Source organism: Tympanuchus pallidicinctus, unplaced genomic scaffold (assembly GCF_026119805.1).
Source record: "Tympanuchus pallidicinctus isolate F22 unplaced genomic scaffold, pur_lepc_1.0 scaffold14, whole genome shotgun sequence".
NCBI lineage: Eukaryota > Metazoa > Chordata > Aves > Galliformes > Phasianidae > Tympanuchus > Tympanuchus pallidicinctus.
In genome coordinates, this window is record NW_026294659.1 from 14634557 (window position 1) to 14653459 (window position 18903).

Below are 18903 nucleotides of genomic sequence, written 5' to 3' on the forward strand. Positions count from 1 at the left end.
AGCAATGAGGGTTTGCCAGACTGATGACTTATTGCCACTAGGGAGAAAAAAATGCATACATTATCATCCAAAGAAAGAACCATATGATATGGCACAAACATGAATGTAAAGTCACAAATAAATATTCATGTTTCTATTTACTCTCCCTTTTAACAAGGAAATAGAAGGGAGATCAGTGAATTGGTGAAAATTACATTTTTCTCATGCTTTGAAGCTTGTACTTAGTAAAGTTTAGTAAAGATCTGTTAGGTCTACTTGTTTTATAGTTGTTTCTGGTAGTTGGCACTATTATTTAGGAAACAGTACTAAAGTGGTGGACTAACATGAACTGGCTGGAGAACTGTGATTCTTTAATGATTTTGAAAGTCAAGTGACACGTACTGTTAATGGATGGACTACATGGAGCTCTCTCTAGCTACCAGTTCTGCTTTTTTATTTGTTACTTCGTTTGCCTCTGCTTATGGGTACAGTCTACTAGTCTACATGCAATGCCAGATTTACCTATCTTGATTCACAGATGTTGGAAGCAACAAGTAATTTCAAGACCTTCCTCACTTTGTATGGATTACCAGGGCTTCATTACCCTGCTCAAACAACTAGTATATTAAGATTGCATTTTAGTTATTCAACCAAGCATTCCGCCATAGGCTTAAAGCAGTATAGCTGTGTCAGCAGACATCTATGTGGACTTCTGAACACCCATTATATCAGTAAGACTATTTCTACTGTTTCTGGGGTGAAAAAGTTTTCCTAGTTAGGGAGCTAAGTACTTCCCAAGTCTATAGAAGTTGCTTGGTATATTATTGGCCTGGTTCCATATCTTTCTCCTGCTTCGGACTATGGATGTGCTTTGTTTTTAGTTTGTTTTTTAACCACATAGTGGTTCCTGATAGTGGAATATGACTATGGGTAATATGTCCAACTTTTTCTCTTTTCAGTCTTGATTCATTGAGAGGTCCATTTTCCTCTCCAACCTAGTCTCTGGAAGTCTTCATTCCCTAATCCAAAACTTAAAGAGCCCTCACACCATGCAGTTTTTCATTTGGAATGCATGCATTTCTGTTAGAACTCCAGGCTTCCTTCATATCAGTCATGGGAGCTTCGACTTCTGCAGGGTTTATTATTTGTACTTTGAATATGTACTTCAATCTAGAAGATGTTTTGTGCCAGCAGCAACTCAAGTAATCCTTGATATCCTACACATCTTCTGCGAGAGTGTCTTAGCCCAGCACACCGCGCTTAGAAGATCTTCAGAAAGAATTTCTTCAGAATGTGGGAAAAAGATTGTCAGCTGTTCTGTTAACTTGTGTTTCTCAGGCAAAGCCACCATATAGCTCAGTCCCTTTAGGCCGCAGTCTGAAGTTAAGTCCCAAAAGAAGATCTTCTCTCTGGGTTACATCATTAGCACTTCAGAGAACTCCACAGCAGCACTCAGACAGACTTAATTCTAAATCAAACCATCATCTGGAATGAGCAGCTTGTGTTTCGCCTGTCAAAAAGGTGCTGCTAAGTAACTAATGTGGTCCATCTCTTTTTAGGCCAGAGAGGTTGCCATAGTAACTTATCTGAATGCAGATAGATATGCTTTTGAGTCATCACCAGAGCCTGGCTTTGATAGTACAGGGTTTGGATTGACAGTGAGTACTGCATGTTGTGTAGGTTGGCACGCCTCTGGACCAGAAGGTCCTGGAATTGCTGCTGTTGCTGCAGGATGAGGCTTGCTGAAAAAAAAGAAAAAAAAGAAAAAAAAAAAAACCACATTGTGTAGCTCCTTGAATTTTCTCTAATATTCTCTTGAATGGTTGTTAGGTATTCCTTGCTTTTCTCACTCTGTAAAGAGGCAGGCTGGAGATCTCTTTTCTAAATATGGTAAGTTCTCACTCCAGTTTCAAAGTTCTTCCCCAAGACAATGGAATCCTGGGGAAAAAGCCTCTAGGAAAGAGGCTGTGTTACTGCAGAGAAAAAGTGTAATTTAAAGTTGTACCATATAACTTCTTTTGAAACCACTTTCCATGATGCATAAATTTGTATGAGTGCAGGAGAGTTTTCCATCAAAATCAGGAAACTCGAAGACCTGTGATTCTTTAATAATTTTGAAAGTCAAGTGACACAGTCTCAAGTATGTCCCATCTGGGAATTCCTCTGCATCTTCAATTTCCAGCTTCTAGAGGAATGTGTTTTCCCTGTGTTTGGAAACACACAAAAGACATTCAGTTAATTTAATCATAACATTTCACTCAGATCTAAATGACCCCAAAGCTTCAGCATGTGACCCCTTTGAGCAAAGGTGACTGTGAACTAGGATTTATTCAGAGCTTATGGGTGTAGTTTGGCCAGTTGGCACACCAACCTGAAGCATTAACAATTAAGACTGTGGTTCAGCTTTTCTGATAGTGAAAAATTATTAACTAACTGACCAGGATCAATCATCTCACCAAATTTTTACTAACTTTGTGTTTCTCTTATGTGAGATCTCTGCCAGAAGAGTCATCTGTGAATCTGTGATCATTACTAGGAGTTAAAAAATTATGATGAGGGATGGGCTAAGGGACCGATCAAGAAGTTAACTCAGCCTTATAAAACCAGAATAAAATGAATTTGTTCTTTTTACTATGCATGTAAAATAACTCAGCTGTGTGTACATTATTTTCCTATAACATATGTTTCAGAATCAGTTCCTTGTCTAGCCACACTCTTTTGGCCCTGGAGCATATTCTGTGGCATCACAAATGTAGGCTAATTGCTACGTGGGCCAACACTCCTATTTTATTTTTTTTTGTAGGGCATGCTTTTTAGGGGCCTGCAGTTTCACCTCAGCAAGTTATTCCAGGGAAACTGGCAAGACAAGCAGGATTGATGTTGACCTTATGCTGTGAATGCTCTGGCCCACCTCATGATCACTACTGCATGCCAGTAGTGAGGCCAACCAGGCCTGTGGTGTCAAGTCCCACAGAGACAGTCCTGCCAGAATGGAGTTACTAAAATAGCGGATCGGCTGCTGGGCAGGGTTTTTCTGCTGCTATGAGGATATCCCATAAGTATTCCTTCTGAAAGTTCCGCAGGCTGGCTGTGACAGTCTGGTGAGGGCGGAATGTCACAAGCATCTGTGGGGGAAACACGCATGGGGGCACTAATCTGAGACTGGCATGGGAAGAATAACATCATGCAAACAATTCTGTGCAAGCAGGTCAGCCAGTCTGCTCTCCATGTAGACAAGTCAGGTCTCAGTTCTCTCTGAAGGTACAAGAGTGAGGGGATGAGTCCACAAGTTCACCAGATGGTCTGCAGTAAGTTATGCTGATATGAGAAGACTCAGGGGCTCCCTTCACTCACCTGAAAGGAGGTTGTAGTGAGGTGGAGGTCAGCCTCTTCACCCAGTGATAGGATGGGAAGGCATAGTTACAAGTTGTGCAAGGGGAGGTTCTGGTGAATATTAGGAACCATTTCTTCTCAGCAAGAGCGGTGCTGCAGTGGCACAGGCTGCCCAGGGAGGTGGTGCAGTCACCGTCCCTGAGGTGTTCAGGAGCCGTGTGGATGTGGCACTGAGGGACGTGGGCAGTGGGCGTGGGGGGGGTGGGCTGGTGGCTGGACTGGGGGATCTTTGAGGTCTTTTCCAGCCTTAACGATTCTATGGTTCTATTATTCTCTATGATTGTTCTCTAGAGAGTTTTCCATCCCTACTCTTCTTAAAATGGCTACGGGATTGTCTGTCCTCGTGTCAATTTTAGTGACTTCCATCCTAAATTTCCTTGTGCTGGGACTGTGATGTGCAGTTACCAGCCAGTTGTACTTCCAGTATGAGAAGAGGAAAAAAAAGTTGAACAAATGATTGCTTTCAGTCTCAGGAAATGACAAAAACCTGCAAGGACTGCAGCCCACCAGAAACAAACCTGGGCTAATGCATGTTCTTTCCTCATCACCTGAAGTCAAGAGGTCTGATGGTTCATTTATTTAGTACAGATGTGTTTGAGAAAAAAACTTTTGCAAAAAGTTGTTAGGGTAATATGGTTAGATTGCAATTGGACTTGATGTAACGTCTTTTCCAACCTGAGCAATTCTATGATTCTATGAAAAAGTGGCTTGAGTTGCATTCAAATCAGCATGAGAAAACCTGAGATCAACCAGATTTTGACAATATATTCTGGCTAAAAATCGGCCCATGAGCATTACAGAACAGATACCTGGGCAGAAGTTTTTCCTCTGCAGGATCACGTGTTTTTTTATTAAGGTCAGTTCCAGGCTTTGCATATTGAGTAGGTCTCTGACAACACAGTATGTATGACTAGAAGGTAGCATTCTCCAGCTATTTGGAACTCGTGTAGTCACATGGATTTGTTTAGGATATGTTTACACACCAACAAAGTCGTAGCTACTGATTGCCTAAAAATGGTAAAGTGTTATTAGCATCAACATGTTTGGAGTACATTGCTGCATAAAATCTTAGCTTTACTTTAAATATCTGTCCAACGCTGCATTTTGGCATCTAGCCCATCTTAGCCCCTCTACTGTTACTTCTGTCACACATATGTGAATAGTACCGATCCTGTTCAGCTCACCTTTATCTGAAGAGGTGCTCCCTTCTCTCTGACACTGATTGCACAAAACTACATCTCTGCTTCTACATTCTGTGTTAAGTGCACTGCCCATAAATTCTTTCCCTTCTGGAGAATAAAATTAGCATAAATCCAGATATCTTTATGCGTAAGGCCTATCAAGTTTATGAATGCACAGAATATCATGCTTATGAGTGCACACATCATCAAGTTTATAAGCTTTAGCACATAACAGTTATGCTTGTAGCACATAAACTTTATCTCTTGATATATAAAATTCAGTCATGAAAAACAAAAGCTAAAAAAAACTACCTCAGATCCATTTTTTCACCCTTCCAACCTACGTGTCATAGAACAGTTTGTCACAGTAAGCCTCAACCAAGTTTTGCATATAATCGACAGTGGGTTGTTGGTTTTTTTTGTAAGATATTACAAAGTTATGTGAGAGTGGACTTCTGTAGCAAAATTTCAGGCAGAACATAATTTAATTGAAATTTAATTCAAATTTAGAAATTATAATAAAGATAAATGGAAAGCACATAGAAAATTCAGTGTCGAAACTAACTTATGAAAGGTTACTTCAAAATCCCACTGCAGAAGAACTCACAAATACATTTATTTAAAAGTTGGTTTTTTTTACACAACTTTATCTTCCATTAATCAAGATGAGTCTGCAGTAATATAATATAAATACAATTAATATATATATATCTATGTAAATCAATGTAAAAGATAATGTATACAATTAATATATATATATCTATGTAAATCAATGTAAAAGATAATGTAACTCATTTTTTAAGTTTATTCTAGGTACACCACTATTCAATGTAAAACTCATATTTGACACTTAGAAGTCTGAATACTTCTTCTGAAGAACTAGAATATGTAGGTTGCTCCAGAAGTAATGCCTCCTACTTATTTCCATGGAAACTGCAGCAGATACAAAGAGCACAATAATATTGTTTGATAGAGCAGATTCCCAGCTATAGAATACTATTTTTTCTGCCTAGCTTTACATTTTTGCCAGTGTTGAACAAGAGCCTGTATGGCATGCTTGTGAAAATCTGCACCAGCAGAAGTGACCTACTGACACTGTCAGCGCTGCTGAAGCATACCACCCACCCCTCACTGTGCTCATATCACTTGTTTGATCTCCATAAACATTCAGCAGGTGTTGATGAATATCACCGAGTTCCATCTTCTCCACATGAAGACATTCTAGCAAACATCTTTGATTCATACGCACTTCCATGTTTGACACCGTTTAGACAGATTGCCCCTCTGCTGCGTCTGTCACATGGAAACAAAATGTAATGGAATATTGGTGGGAAGGTTCAACCTCTACTGCCTTACCACCAACATGCTCCTCTGACATCATGGGCCAACATAATAAAATAGGAGGCATTAGTTTCAGAGCAGCCTTCATATATTCATAGTCATTTAATAAAATGTTAATTACACAGAGCCAATTGTGAGAGACACACAAAACCAGTGCTTAGATAAACCAGTACTTTATATCTGGAATGGGCAGAGTGTGCTCTTTTATTTTGTACATGAAAAGCAGTACAGACTACCATGTTACTTAGTTCTTCTATTTTATAATTGTTAACTCTTCCTTCCTAGTACTTAGCTGTTCTAAATGCTACTCTTAATTGCTGGGTTAATGGTTGTGGCCACCAAATAGAACAACATGCACCTCACAGCTGCACCAAAAAGCTGGCTAACCTGGTCAAATGCTCAAGCAGACAAAACAAGATATCACACTTGAGCTGTGCTATGGGAAGTGGCCCAGCGTGCTACTAGCACAACATCTGTTGATCTTGGCTCAACAGACAGCCCTAAAAAGGCAGGTACCTCCCTACCTCTGATTGTCTCTACCTGAAGTGAAGGCATGGTTAGGCCTTGCTTTCTGTGTAGGAGCTCATACGAGAGAAGCCACTGGAAGCTTGTGGCCTTTGCCATAGTTAACTTGCTGTTTTATACCAGCCCACATAGTCATTTTGAACAGTATACTTCTGGGTCTGACTCAGAATTGAGAATTATATGCTCGTTATTAAATTAGGCAGAGTCCTAATACTGCAAAATACCATAGGCTGTATCTAAGATGTAAAAGCAAGGATTGATAGAAGTAACCCAGCAAGCACACCAAGAGCAGCAAGAGGCTCGAGGCTAATCTCACTATTACTTCTTTTGCTGAAACTCCTGTATCATCTGGCCTACACTCCAGAGATATTTCTTCCCCTATTTGTACCTATCCTCTTGCCCAAAGTAACCCTACTTCTTATCCTTCCATGTTCAACCTAATATATTTCTCAGCAGCAGAAATGCTAAAGAGACAAAAGAAATGTTCTCCCTGTAGATGCGCAGAGTTTAGATGCCACCAAATGCTGGAACAAGTAATGCCAGTTAGCCCACTGCCTTATTATTTGGAGAAGGAAGTTGGGAATTTATCAGTGTAAAGTTCCTACAGTGCACAGACAACCATGATTCTTCAGGCTTTCATCATTTCAACCACAGGAGGATAATAGGAAGGGTTGAGTCTCCTTAAGCCCTGGCACGAGAACCGAGTCCCTGTTTCCCATAGGTTCAATAAGCCTGACACTGAATGTAATCGATTTGTGTACGTCATGTAATCACTGAGACCAAACTCTGTGCGTGCTGAAGAGCCATCGTCTGCACATGTGCATTACGTCACATGTCTTGGACATACTGTACTTGTGTGCATGGTGTTCAGAGCCTTGAGCACTCGTGACGGGAAAGGAACAGAACAATTCTCTCACATCAGGGCAGCACCTATATTGATTATTAAGAGCTGTTTTCAGTGTTTTCAGTTAATAGACTTAGGATTTTACAGAAATTTAAAATAATATACATATGTCCTTCTAACTTCATCATGAGAAAGGGCTGAAACCTTTCTGGCATTTTTTTTTTCTTTCTCTCCAGAATATTCAGGCTGAGGCAAACAACCAGCTAATCCTTGTTTGTTTGTTTGTTTTCCATTGTTTATAGTTTTGCCAACCTTCAACGGCTTGGAAGAAATTTTGGATTCCGGGTGTTCCTTCAGGCTTGATTTTTTGTTTGTTTGTTTTTTCATTTTTGAGAGGGAGAGGAAAGGAATCGGGAGAGGTTGGGGTTAGTTTGGGAAAGGTAATATTTCAGTTTTGGACACTTACAAGCAACTGCAGACAAAATGCCAGTTTAAAGGGCTGAGAACTGCAAAATTATTCCAATCCTAGTTTTTCACAAGCAGGAACTTTTTGTTGTCCTTTTCATGTGGCTTTTTAGAGCAATAAGATCAGTGTATAATAAATTACAGTAAATAACCCAGCTCAGTGTTGTTAATTCTTGCCCAAATCCCAGATAGCTCTAGGCCTCATCTACTGCTTAGCCAAAGAGACGATATACAGTTTTGTTACACCCAACACACAAGTGTCACTGTACATGTCTACAGAAGAAAAGAAAAAAAGCATGAAAGTTTCTTCAGAACTAGGGAAAGTTTCCAGGCATTTGTAGTTCTTTTTCCCAACAGAGTATCACAAACTGTAGAAAACAGGGTTTTCAGCAACAGCTTACCATTGTATCACAAAATTGTGTAGTGACTGAGCCACACTTAGTTTGGAGAGAACACGTGAGAAGTCTCTACTCCTTCAGAACCAACAGAAGCAACTTGTAGTTCTGATATGATGCACAAAATACCCCTTCTTTTAAATGTTTCCTGTTATGGCTAATAGAATAAGTACATTACTTCAAATAAAATTGTTAATTAGCCATATTCCTATTCAAGTGTCAAGATCTGTTGTCTGATATAGAGTTTATATATGTGTGGTAACGGGTCACAGTTTAGCAGCCTAATCTAAATACAGTCACCTTTCCAGTCCCCTCTTGGATAGAATTCTGGAGTTACCACCTCCAAAATGGCACAGCACTTGCAATAGAAATGTCAATTATAGTTTTAACAGTTAAAACCAAAAGTTCTTTAAGGCCATTGCTAAGCTGTGTGAGGGAACTTCGCAGTGAGAGCCATCAGTATTGTAGCAGCTCAGTGTTCATATAGCTCTACAAACAATTTTTGCTATATGTCACCTGGAGTGAATAGTGGTTTTTTTCTGCGTCAATATGGATATTTCAATTTTAAATACTTGCACCACCAAAATACTAAATTTATTTATTTTTTTCAGACTTAGATTCCAAATTTATTATATTGCATTATGTTTGTGTGACATTTGAGTCAGAGGCTCGTGGAAATATATTTTCCTACATGTTATGTAAGTAAAAAATGTTTTCCCTTAAGATTCTCAGTAACTTTTGAGTTGAAACAAAATACACAAAGCTTTACTGTGAAAAGATTTTTAAGTGATGAAAAAAGAAGATAAAGAAGAACATTCAACTATAACTTTAGCTAATACAGTTCAAAGCAGCAAGCATTAGAATCTGGAAAATGTGCAAACAGCGGAGGTAAGATGAACATTTCCTATACAGTCAGCCTTCAAGCTACCTTCATGCAGCTGAATAAAAAGGCTTAAATTTAGGCTGAATCATAATATTCTACCATATTCTACCATACATCTAAAGGAAGTTCTGTGTATGCAAATACAAAGGGAGGAAATTACATCTCCTTTCTCTCAGTCATGCAACAGTCATGCACCCTCTTGCATTTTTGCCTCCCACAGTTGCACTCCTGTCTTTTCTGTTTCTCATAATGGCAGTGCCCACCTGAATAATACAATGTTTTGAACAATCCATGGAGATCTTCCATTTCTCTCTGGAGAAGGATGTTGAAGTGGCCTCCTGTCCTACAAAGTGATAGCCTTTCTTCTACCATGTATTCTTTCTTTCTTATTCTTGCCTTCAAAGTTAATTCTCTTCCCCTGCAGAGTGGCACGACTTTGGAGCCAACAACTGTCCCAGAGATGACCAGCAGAACCCACAGACACCAGAGTTCCTTTCCTGCAAAGACACAGTGTTAGTTATTACATGTGGGTGACTGACTTTAACTGCTTAACTGCTTTTGACACTATTTTTTTCTGCTCTATGGATTAAGATTCTTTTCTTCCAGAAGCTATCAGTGTTTCTCCTAATCCTTCATGGCTCTGAATCGTTTCATAATGGTAAATCTTGTGGTGTCTGAATCTCTTCTGTGGTATGTGCATGGCAAACTGCTATACTGTGAACTTTAAACTCATCTAGTTTACTATCTGGTTTCCAGCAACAGCAATAGAGCATATCTAGCGTAAGAGTAAGGTACATGTGTTGTCCCCAAGCACTCCAGTGTCCACTGATTTGTGGTTTGGAGGCTTCTGCAGTGTGAATAATGTTTCTTCCTTACATTTAATGGAATTTTCTTCTGTTAATTTGTTGGGGTTTAACTCCTACACCTTTAACATCTTGCAACATCTTATAGTATTTTTCAGCAAAGAATTCCACAGCTTAATATCCCGTGAAGAATTCTTCTTTTTTGTTTTGAGCTTATTTCCTAACAATTCCATTAGTGTCCTTTGAACTTGTTTTGGAAAAACAGTAACAGTGTCTCCACATTCATCCTTTCTCTATGACTGGTGATTTTATAGACCTCTGTCATGTCTCTCCTCAGCCATCTGTCTTTCAGACTGAAGAGCCTTTAGGTATGTCTCATGCAGAACCATTATGTTTCTTCAGTTGTCCTTATCAAACCTTTTCTGAATCATTCCCAGCTCTATTATGCCCTTTTTGAGATGTAAGGAAAGGGACTGAACATACTACTCAGTGCACGGTGTACTATGGATTGATACGGAGGTGGATGTATTACAGTGTTCTCTGTTCCACTCTTAATTATTTCAGCTATTTGATTTACTTTCTCTGCACACAGGGGAACACTGAGCAGATGTTTTCAGAGAAATATTCATCAGAACCCAAAGATCTCTTTTGTGAGTGGAGAATCAGCTTATAGTCCACCATTGTATATATAATTTTTTTTCCCATGTGCACTACTTTGCATTTAACTATGTCACATTTTATCTGTCGTTTTATTATCCAGTCACTCAGTCTTGTAAAGTCTTTCTATAGCTCTTCAGTTCTTCACAGCCACTTTAACTTCATCACAATTTGTCCTCTATCTTTCCTTTACCTGAATAGCTTAATATCATTAGCAATCTATGATACCTCACTGCTCACTCTCTTTTTCCAGATCATTTATGAATACATTAAGTACCACAAGTCACAGCATAGGTCCCTGCAGACTCCTCTTGTGATCTTCCTCTTCTGTGAAAGCTAACCTTTATTTCTGTTTTAATTCTGCTTCCTGTCTTCTAGCCATTTTTTTATCCATTCCCTTTTCTTCTTATTGCATAAAGGCTTTTTTTTTTTTTTTTTCCTTTGCTTTTCTCTTTTTTTTAATGAAGCTTTGTCTAGGGATCTCATTGCCATTGCCACTGGGAATCCTATAGCCCTTAAACAGGAGCTCTCCTTGTCCACACATGTTAACTCTACCAAAGAATTATAGATCTGCAACATGTGAGGTAATGTAACAAAAGCTGTGCTGTGTCTTCCTCAATATGTTCTATTTATATGTGCGTCCATTGATTCTGTTAAGGACAGATAATACCTATAATACAGATAATAATTAGCAGGACAAGGGGAAATGGTTTTAAGTTGAGGGAGGGAAGATTTAGGTTGGATGTTGGGGGAAGTTCTTTACAGAAAGAGTGGTGAGGTGCCGGAACAGGCTGCCCAGAGAGGTTGTGGATGCCCCGTCCCTGGAGGTGCTCAAAGCCAGGTTGGATGGGGCCCTGAGCAACCTGGTCTAGTATTAAATGGGGAGGTTGGTGGCCCTGCCTGTGGCAGGGGGGTTGGAGATTCATGATCCTTGAGGTCCCTTCCAACCCTGGCCATTCTGTGATTCTGTGATTATTTGTCCAGACAGACCGCACACCAAACTTACTTCTATATAGCTGCTTGCAACTTCACTGGAGTCATTTCTGAAATTGGCTGGCACATTCCCTACTGAGTTACCAGGGAAAGGGGTTTTAAAACAGAGCCACTCACTTCAGTACTTCAACTCTCAGATGCCTCATTTCTCTTAGAGCTCTAGCATGGGAGGCCATCTGGTCCCCACAGTGTCTCACTTATTTGTTTTTTCCCTAACATCTTCTGCCCCACATTTAAATTTGAGGTAAATCTGCTGAATTCCTCATAATGAAAAGTGCTGGCATGAGTTTGTGTAAGCCCTTGCACTGTGAAAACAGATGCAAAAACACGAATGTACTTCATGGTCTACAGGCCCTGTGGAAAGCTTCAGACACCTGATGGGAGAGGGCTTGGGTTTTCTGTGTTGTGTTTAGCTTCCTCACGGCCTTGCAAATCATTCTGCAAGCTCATTTTTAAAATTTCCTTTGTGCTTCTGATGTAACAGAAGCTATGAACCCATCTGTACTTTCAAAAGTATAGTTTCTGTGCTGTCCTTTACCCCATTTTAAAATTACTGCCATCCAAACACTAAGAAAAATATGCCATTAAAAAGGCATGCCATTGCTCAACATTTTGCAATGATATCTCATTGCCTTTGTAGCTATAACACATGAAAGGAAAAAGCCATTTCAGGAAACAAGTTCCGTAGTTTTATTTTTAATTTACAAGAAGAAAGCTAAAAAAAAATCTATTTATTATCTTAGGTAGTTCCACAGTGCACCAGTAGAGTAGAAGAGTAGCAGAGTATGGCTGTGAATATCCTGTCACTGGCATTAAGTTTATGTAATCCCTTCCAATTGCAGAAGGAAAGATAACTGAATAAAAACAAACCCATAAACATGATTTTACATTTGAAGTTTAAAAAACTAAATCGCAGTAAAAATGTTAACAGTCAAGGTTATTGATATCAGTTACTGATACCGATTTCTGTTACTTTTTCTAGCGTCACACCAAGTTTTCTTAAAAAATGAAAAAGTTCTGTGACATACAAGTCTCCTTTGAGGTCACTACAAAACATAACTATGCGAAAGTTGTTGATTATAAAAGCTGATGTAAAATGTGAGGTTTATATTGGATTATTAGCAAGAACATGTGCTTGTTTCCTGGGAAAATGATGGTAATCTGATCAAAGCAGTGGGTTTAATAAACAAAATTACAAAGCCAGATCAAACTAGTGAGTTGATTGATCCAAAATCCTGTTATCTTCATGAAACTTATTGGAAAACACATCACAGAGAGTTAGGGAATATCCAGCTCCCAGGTATACACTGAGCAACAACTTTACAATGTTTAGTGATCGTGGATGAGAGTTGTAGAGTTGTAGAATATCCTGAGTTGGAAGGGACCCATGAGGATCATTGAGTCCAACTCCTGGCTCCACACAGGACAAATCCTCCAAAAAAAATGTGTGCAAAGGAAATAATGAAAAGAATCTGGGTAAATGTCAGAGCTGCTACTTTTATAATTAATAACTGTCAACTTAAAAATCAGGAAAAAAACAATAGCTCTTTTATTCTGAGATAAAAACACTGCATCACTGTACAGAATTTCTCAAAACCCATTATTAATGTTTTGCACTACAAGATATATATATAATTTATTTCTAAAGCTTGCTATCTTATTCTATATTCTAAAGTCTTATTGCCTGACACTATTTACTTTACCTACGAGACTCTTTCAAAAACAAACAAACAAAAAAGCAATTGAATGTCTCAGTCAGACATAAAAACTTGTTTCGATTTATGCACTGTTGGTTGTCTTCCCCCCCCCCCCCCCCAATGTTCCATAATGTCATTTTCTGTGTTTCCTAACACTTTTGAGAGAAGTGTAAAGTTTGGTGCAATTTTCACTCAGTTCTAGCCCTTTTTTTTTTAAACAAGCTAATCACATTTAATCTGTGGCAATTCTGTTAAAAATGATGCATCTTAGTGGAAAAAATGTTACTTGGTTCTTAAAAGCCTTCAGGATTCATAACCAAATATTATCCTGTTTATGGAATTAACTGTGTTTAACTATTTCCTGTTTTTTCAACAGCTCAGCTTCCAGCACTGCTTTGCCTCCTGACACAACAAGTACCCCCACATTTCCTGTGACCAATCAGTTTGCAATGTTTTTACCCCTTGTAGAGGAGTTCTCATCATGCTGCCAACTGCAGTTCTCACAAAATTGCTCTGAAGATTTCAACAGCACAGAATCTCATGTTTTTTGCTTCCTAATAGCTGAGTATGGCCCTCGAACTGATAAGTACAATGTATGTACACATACCTCCTTCAACTTTATGGCTATTGTTTGCTTGTCTATGAGCACTTTTTTTTTCTTACTTTTTTTTTTGTCTTTATGTATTATCTGGCTTTCTTTAGTATCTTCTATATGGCCTCTTCTTCAACTAAGTTTCATTGACTAGCCTTCTCCAACCTTTCCTTGTCTATATCCCGCACGGTTCTTCTAAGCCTGATAAATCTTAAAGGGTAATTTTAAAAGAAAAATAACTTTCTGTGCAACGAGAAGCATTTCTGAAAATGTGGTTCAGATTTAATGTGTATTTAATGCTCTCCTATGTGGGATAAAGATTTTTCTTTTTCATTATCTTCCTTGTTTCTGAAGCATTCAAGAGCCCTACCAAACACTTATGTGATGTGATGAGGGGCTTTGGCATGATTTCTGCACCAAAGATAATGAATTTAAATATGCTCCATGTTGTTTAGTGGATCGGGTACAGCACTTTTGTGTTACTTAGAATGGCTTTTCCACTCCTGAGGTCTCATTTCTTTTTGGCTTGTCAAGCATATGCTTCCATAAAGCAATTAAAAATTATTCAATGAATGAATATTTATAATAACTCTTTTATTAGCCTTAATGATCTCTCTCAGCAGTGTGTGTTCTATATTCTTGTGATGACAAGTAGTGAACTTTCAGATATGATTTCATATTACCTGCACAACTTCTTCCACTGAATTCCTTAAGTAAATTGCTGTTCTCTAGGCAAAGGCAGTTATATTTTGCTTATTTCAAGTTACAAATGCAGCAATGTGATACATATTAATGCGTAAATTTCAGCCTTGTGTTGAGACAAAAAAAGAAATCTGACTATTCTGAACAATTTAAACGTATTTCTTAAAATAATATTTTAAGGTAAATTAAAACAAATGCATGTGCCATTCTACTGAATTTAATGTATTTTTTCATTTATTTTCAGTTTAGGTTCAACTTGTACAAGAGATCTCCTAGTTCATTCCCTGTTCAAGGTCAACAAAATTTAAGAACAGTGACAGAAGTTCAAACTCAAGTTTGCATTTGGCTCATTCTGCAAGTACAATTATATCCAATATGAATTAAAGCAAAATATGTACCCTAGTTCTTTGTGGGGGAAACAAAAAAAGCAAAACAAACAAAAAAAAACAACAACCAGGAATAAACAATAAAAATAAATATTTAATCTTATTCTTGTAGCTGAATGCAGCATTGCATGAACCAACATCAGTAACAGTGGTATGAATTAAGTAATAAAGAGCTGTCTTGTGACAGTATCCTCTACATTCCTAAATCAAATCCTATCTCCTAAATAAAACTATGTATAAAAAAATAGTGGGAAGGGAAACAAAAGAGCTACTTTGAGGAACAGAAATATTTAGTATGATTTTTTCATTGAAATGCATACACGGAGAGCACCTGAAGTCTGCAGAGTAACCTTAACTTTATTATTACCAAACCTATCATTCTTTCACTCTGAAGTCTTACTAGTACCTATGAATACTTAGAAACTGAGGGAAGTAACAAAAAACCCTCCCAGATTCTGCTATATGGAACAGCAGTGATTCCCACATTCATCCCTTGGACAAAAATGTCTTTATCCCCATCATGGACCACTGCTGCTTAAGTTGACTGTGGACAATACCAGCTGTCACCTTCATGTGGCAAGACCTGCCCTCAGGAGGGCACTTGCTTTGTGCCAGGCACCAGGAGTGCTGGCTGACACCCAAGGAATACTGAGAGGTGCCCTGGCCCAGAGCCTGTATGCTGCAATAATCCTTCACGTAGCCCACTACCCCTTACTCCCATTTCATCACTCCTGCACTTCCAGACTGGAGCTGGTTGGTGTGTATAAAGCTGCAACGCTACAAAGTACCTCCCATTGGCTGAACAAAGCCTAAAATTTTCAGTCTCATCATTTCTCCAAATTTGGAATGGATTTTTCAAGTGGACAGAAGAAGCATCCCCTGACAATGAGAAGACTCCCTGCCAAATTTCAAGCATTTGCTCTAAAGCTTAAACTGTTAGTCATTTTGCTGAAATTTTCAAAATAATTCCCTATGAGATAAATAATGTATTTAGTAGAGAAAATTTATGACTTTGATCAATCAGAAGAGATCAGTTCTTATGAATAAATATAGTTATGGCTGTAACTAGTAGCATGACAGAAACAAATAATGTAAGAAATGATCACCTGGGGACTCACAATCTTCCCCTTAAAGTGCTGGATTAGACTATGATGAACCCTTTTTTTTTTCTAATCTGTGAATAAAACTGGTTAAAAGGAGAAAGGACAATTAAAAGCATTATATATATAAATAAAAACATTAAAAACTGATTTCATATTTTGGAAACGTGAATTGAGGAGATGAGGATGGTATTTGTCTCCAAACTGGCCAAAGCATCTCTAAATGTTCTAACTAGTATTAATGCAGTCCAGACATTTAGAAACACTGATGACCGCATCTGCAGATCTATTTTAGCTACCAGCCTACTACTCCAACAGAATATATCTTGAATCAAAGACTGCAGTCAAGAAGAAGCTATCATCAACGTTGGCAAGAAGAATTGCACAAAGAATGCTTGCTGAACTATTGATACAGAGACTGTATTTGGACACTGCTTCATTGGGAGCCAGGGTGCTCCAGACGGATTTGTTTGTGATGATCAGTGTTGCTAGGCAGGAGGGCAACTACAGCTTGTACCAACGGGAGCTTTTTCTGGACGTGAGACCTCAGTTCCTAGAAATAAGTAACTGAAGTACCTTCAAGCATTTCCTAAGGATAATAAATACTTGATTGTGAAAGCAATGGCAGAGAATCTACATACTCTGAAGACGACTGCACTATCTGGGCAAATACTCTTTTCAGTTCTTCTTTGTTGGGGTAAAAAATAAATAGAAAAAATAAGTTCCTTTATACCTGTTGCAAAGTGACTAGCAACAGGGACTAGCTATGAAGCACAGTACTAATCCTTTGTAACTAAATATTCCTTTCTCTTAGCACTTAGATTCTGTCTTTGAAACACTCTCTGCAGAATGTTTAATGACAGCAGTCTCTGCTCTTTCCCCAGAACAAAAGATGCTGCTAATTATGAATGTGCACTGTTTTGTTGGGCTTTGTTTGTTTGTTTGGCCAAGCTTTCCATAAGCACTTAAGCAGCACAGATGGCATAGTGTTTTGGCGGTCTTCTTCCTTAATACAGCATCACTTTTAGCACTGAAGTGTGCACAGGAGTGAGAGGGGACAGGCTAGAATCATCTTCTTGGCTTCACATGGCTGAGAAAGCTAAACACAGAACTTGGAGTTCTTCATGTCACTTGAGTGCTTCCCTCCTGCCATTTCTGGAGCCCATTCGTGCTCAGGAATGATCTCTGCATGCTGTTGCTAGGACATGGTACCTCCGGACTTGTATTTATTTTTTGAGCTATTTGAAGCTAAGAAAATGTATCTTCTAAATACCAATAACTAAAAAAGGACAAATATTTATACTAAGGCAATAAAATTAAAATAAAGATGACTCCAGAATTCTTGGAATGCTTATTCATTTTCAAATGCCATTCTCAAAAAATTATTTATCAATTTTCACTGTGAATAGCAATAAATAATACTAATTAGTAAGCTTAGGTGATGAAAACCAGCCCTAGCATTTAGACTTCAAGGATTCACAATATCACCAATGAAACAATTCCATGCCTCTATTCCAGGCCACCTAAAGCCTTATTGGAAGACAAGACTGCAGAAAAATGTCTTTACCTTCCACCTATGCACTACATCCATGTTATTCACTGTAAAGCCTGCTCACCATAGCTGCCTCCCCAGAGCAGTGGTCAGAGCACTGAGCTGATGGAGTTGAGGGAGCCTTTGGACACTCTCAGACATAGGGTTGGAATTTTAGGTGGTGCTGTGTGGAGCCAGGAGCTGGAATTGTGGACCCTTGTTGGTCCCTTCCAGCTCAGGATATTCTGTGAACATATGATCCCATCTCCCCTCCACCTCTGCCACCAACTAAATTGTTTAAGAGTGAAAGAAAAAGGTCCCATCATGTAGGATGAGGAAAGAATGGTGTTGTGTCTCTGAGGCTGGTAAGGTCTGCATTTGCCACATCTCAGCTGAATGCTTTGGATTCATACTTTGTAGATTTCCTCTGGGACTGGACATAACATTGGTGGCTGAGTCCTGGACCCAGTGAAATTGCAGGAATTAACCATTTGTGCTCCGTATCTGTGGGAGTTTTAATCATTTCCCTCAGAGCTGACACATGGCCACATGCATTAGAGGCATTGAACATCCTCAGTTGAAAGGGAACCATAAGGATCACCAAGTCCAGCTCTGGCCTCCACACGGGACCACCCAAAATTCAAACCCTACTTCTGAGAGCATTGTCCAAACTCTCATTGAACTCCAGCAATCAGGGCTGTGCCCACCGCCCTGTGGTGCAGCCCCTTTCCCTGACCCCCAGCCGCCCTCCCCTGACGCAGCTCCATGCCGTTCCCTCGATCCCTGTCGCTGTCACACAGAGCAGAGCTCAGCGCTGCCCCTCCGCTCCCTGTGAGGAGCTGCAGCCGCCATCGGGCCTCCCCTCAGCTCCTCTGCTCTGCGCTGAGCACAGCAAGCGGCCTCAGCTACTCTTGGTACACTTTTCCCTCAGACCCTTCCCCATTTTTATAGCCCTCTTTGGATGCCCTCTAACAGCTTTATGGCCTGTTTGTACTGCGGTGCCAAGAACTGCACGCAGTACCCAAGGTGAGGCCGCACCAGTGCAAGGTGGAGGCAGACAAATCACTTCATTAGTTGAAGTGAATCCACCAGATATTTTTCTACTTCGGATTTTTTGTTTTTGTTTTGACAGATTTTCTCACTTGATATTTTACAAGGCATTGCCTTACTTAAATTCATAAATTGCTGACAACTTTCAGAGCGCAGCCTGCACACATGAAATGCAATGTGCTGAGTCGTACGTGTAACTGTAACGGAGACAACTCCAGCCCTTCTGTATTTTTTTCCTTAAGACTGTAATTCCCTTCGGCGTAAGGCAGTTAAGCATCACGCTGAGCACTGACCTTCCTCTCTCCTCCCCCGCCCGGTTCCCGCCGAGGCGGGCAGCACCACAACGGCTGCGCACGGAAAAGCCCGCCCAGGCCGCGCCGAGCCCG

General features: G+C 39.4%; 1 long non-coding RNA gene across 1 annotated transcript; it reads right to left on the reverse strand.

Annotated features, from left to right (window-relative positions):
• Nucleotides 1-412: 412 nt before the first annotated feature.
• LOC128076341 (uncharacterized) lies at nt 413-18900 on the reverse strand. Its single transcript, XR_008204354.1, has 3 exons — nt 18811-18900; nt 9270-9503; nt 413-2183 (listed from the first exon to the last, which is right to left on the reverse strand). It is a non-coding gene; the product is annotated as an uncharacterized LOC128076341 (long non-coding RNA).
• Between the last annotated feature and the right edge of the window lie 3 nt (nt 18901-18903).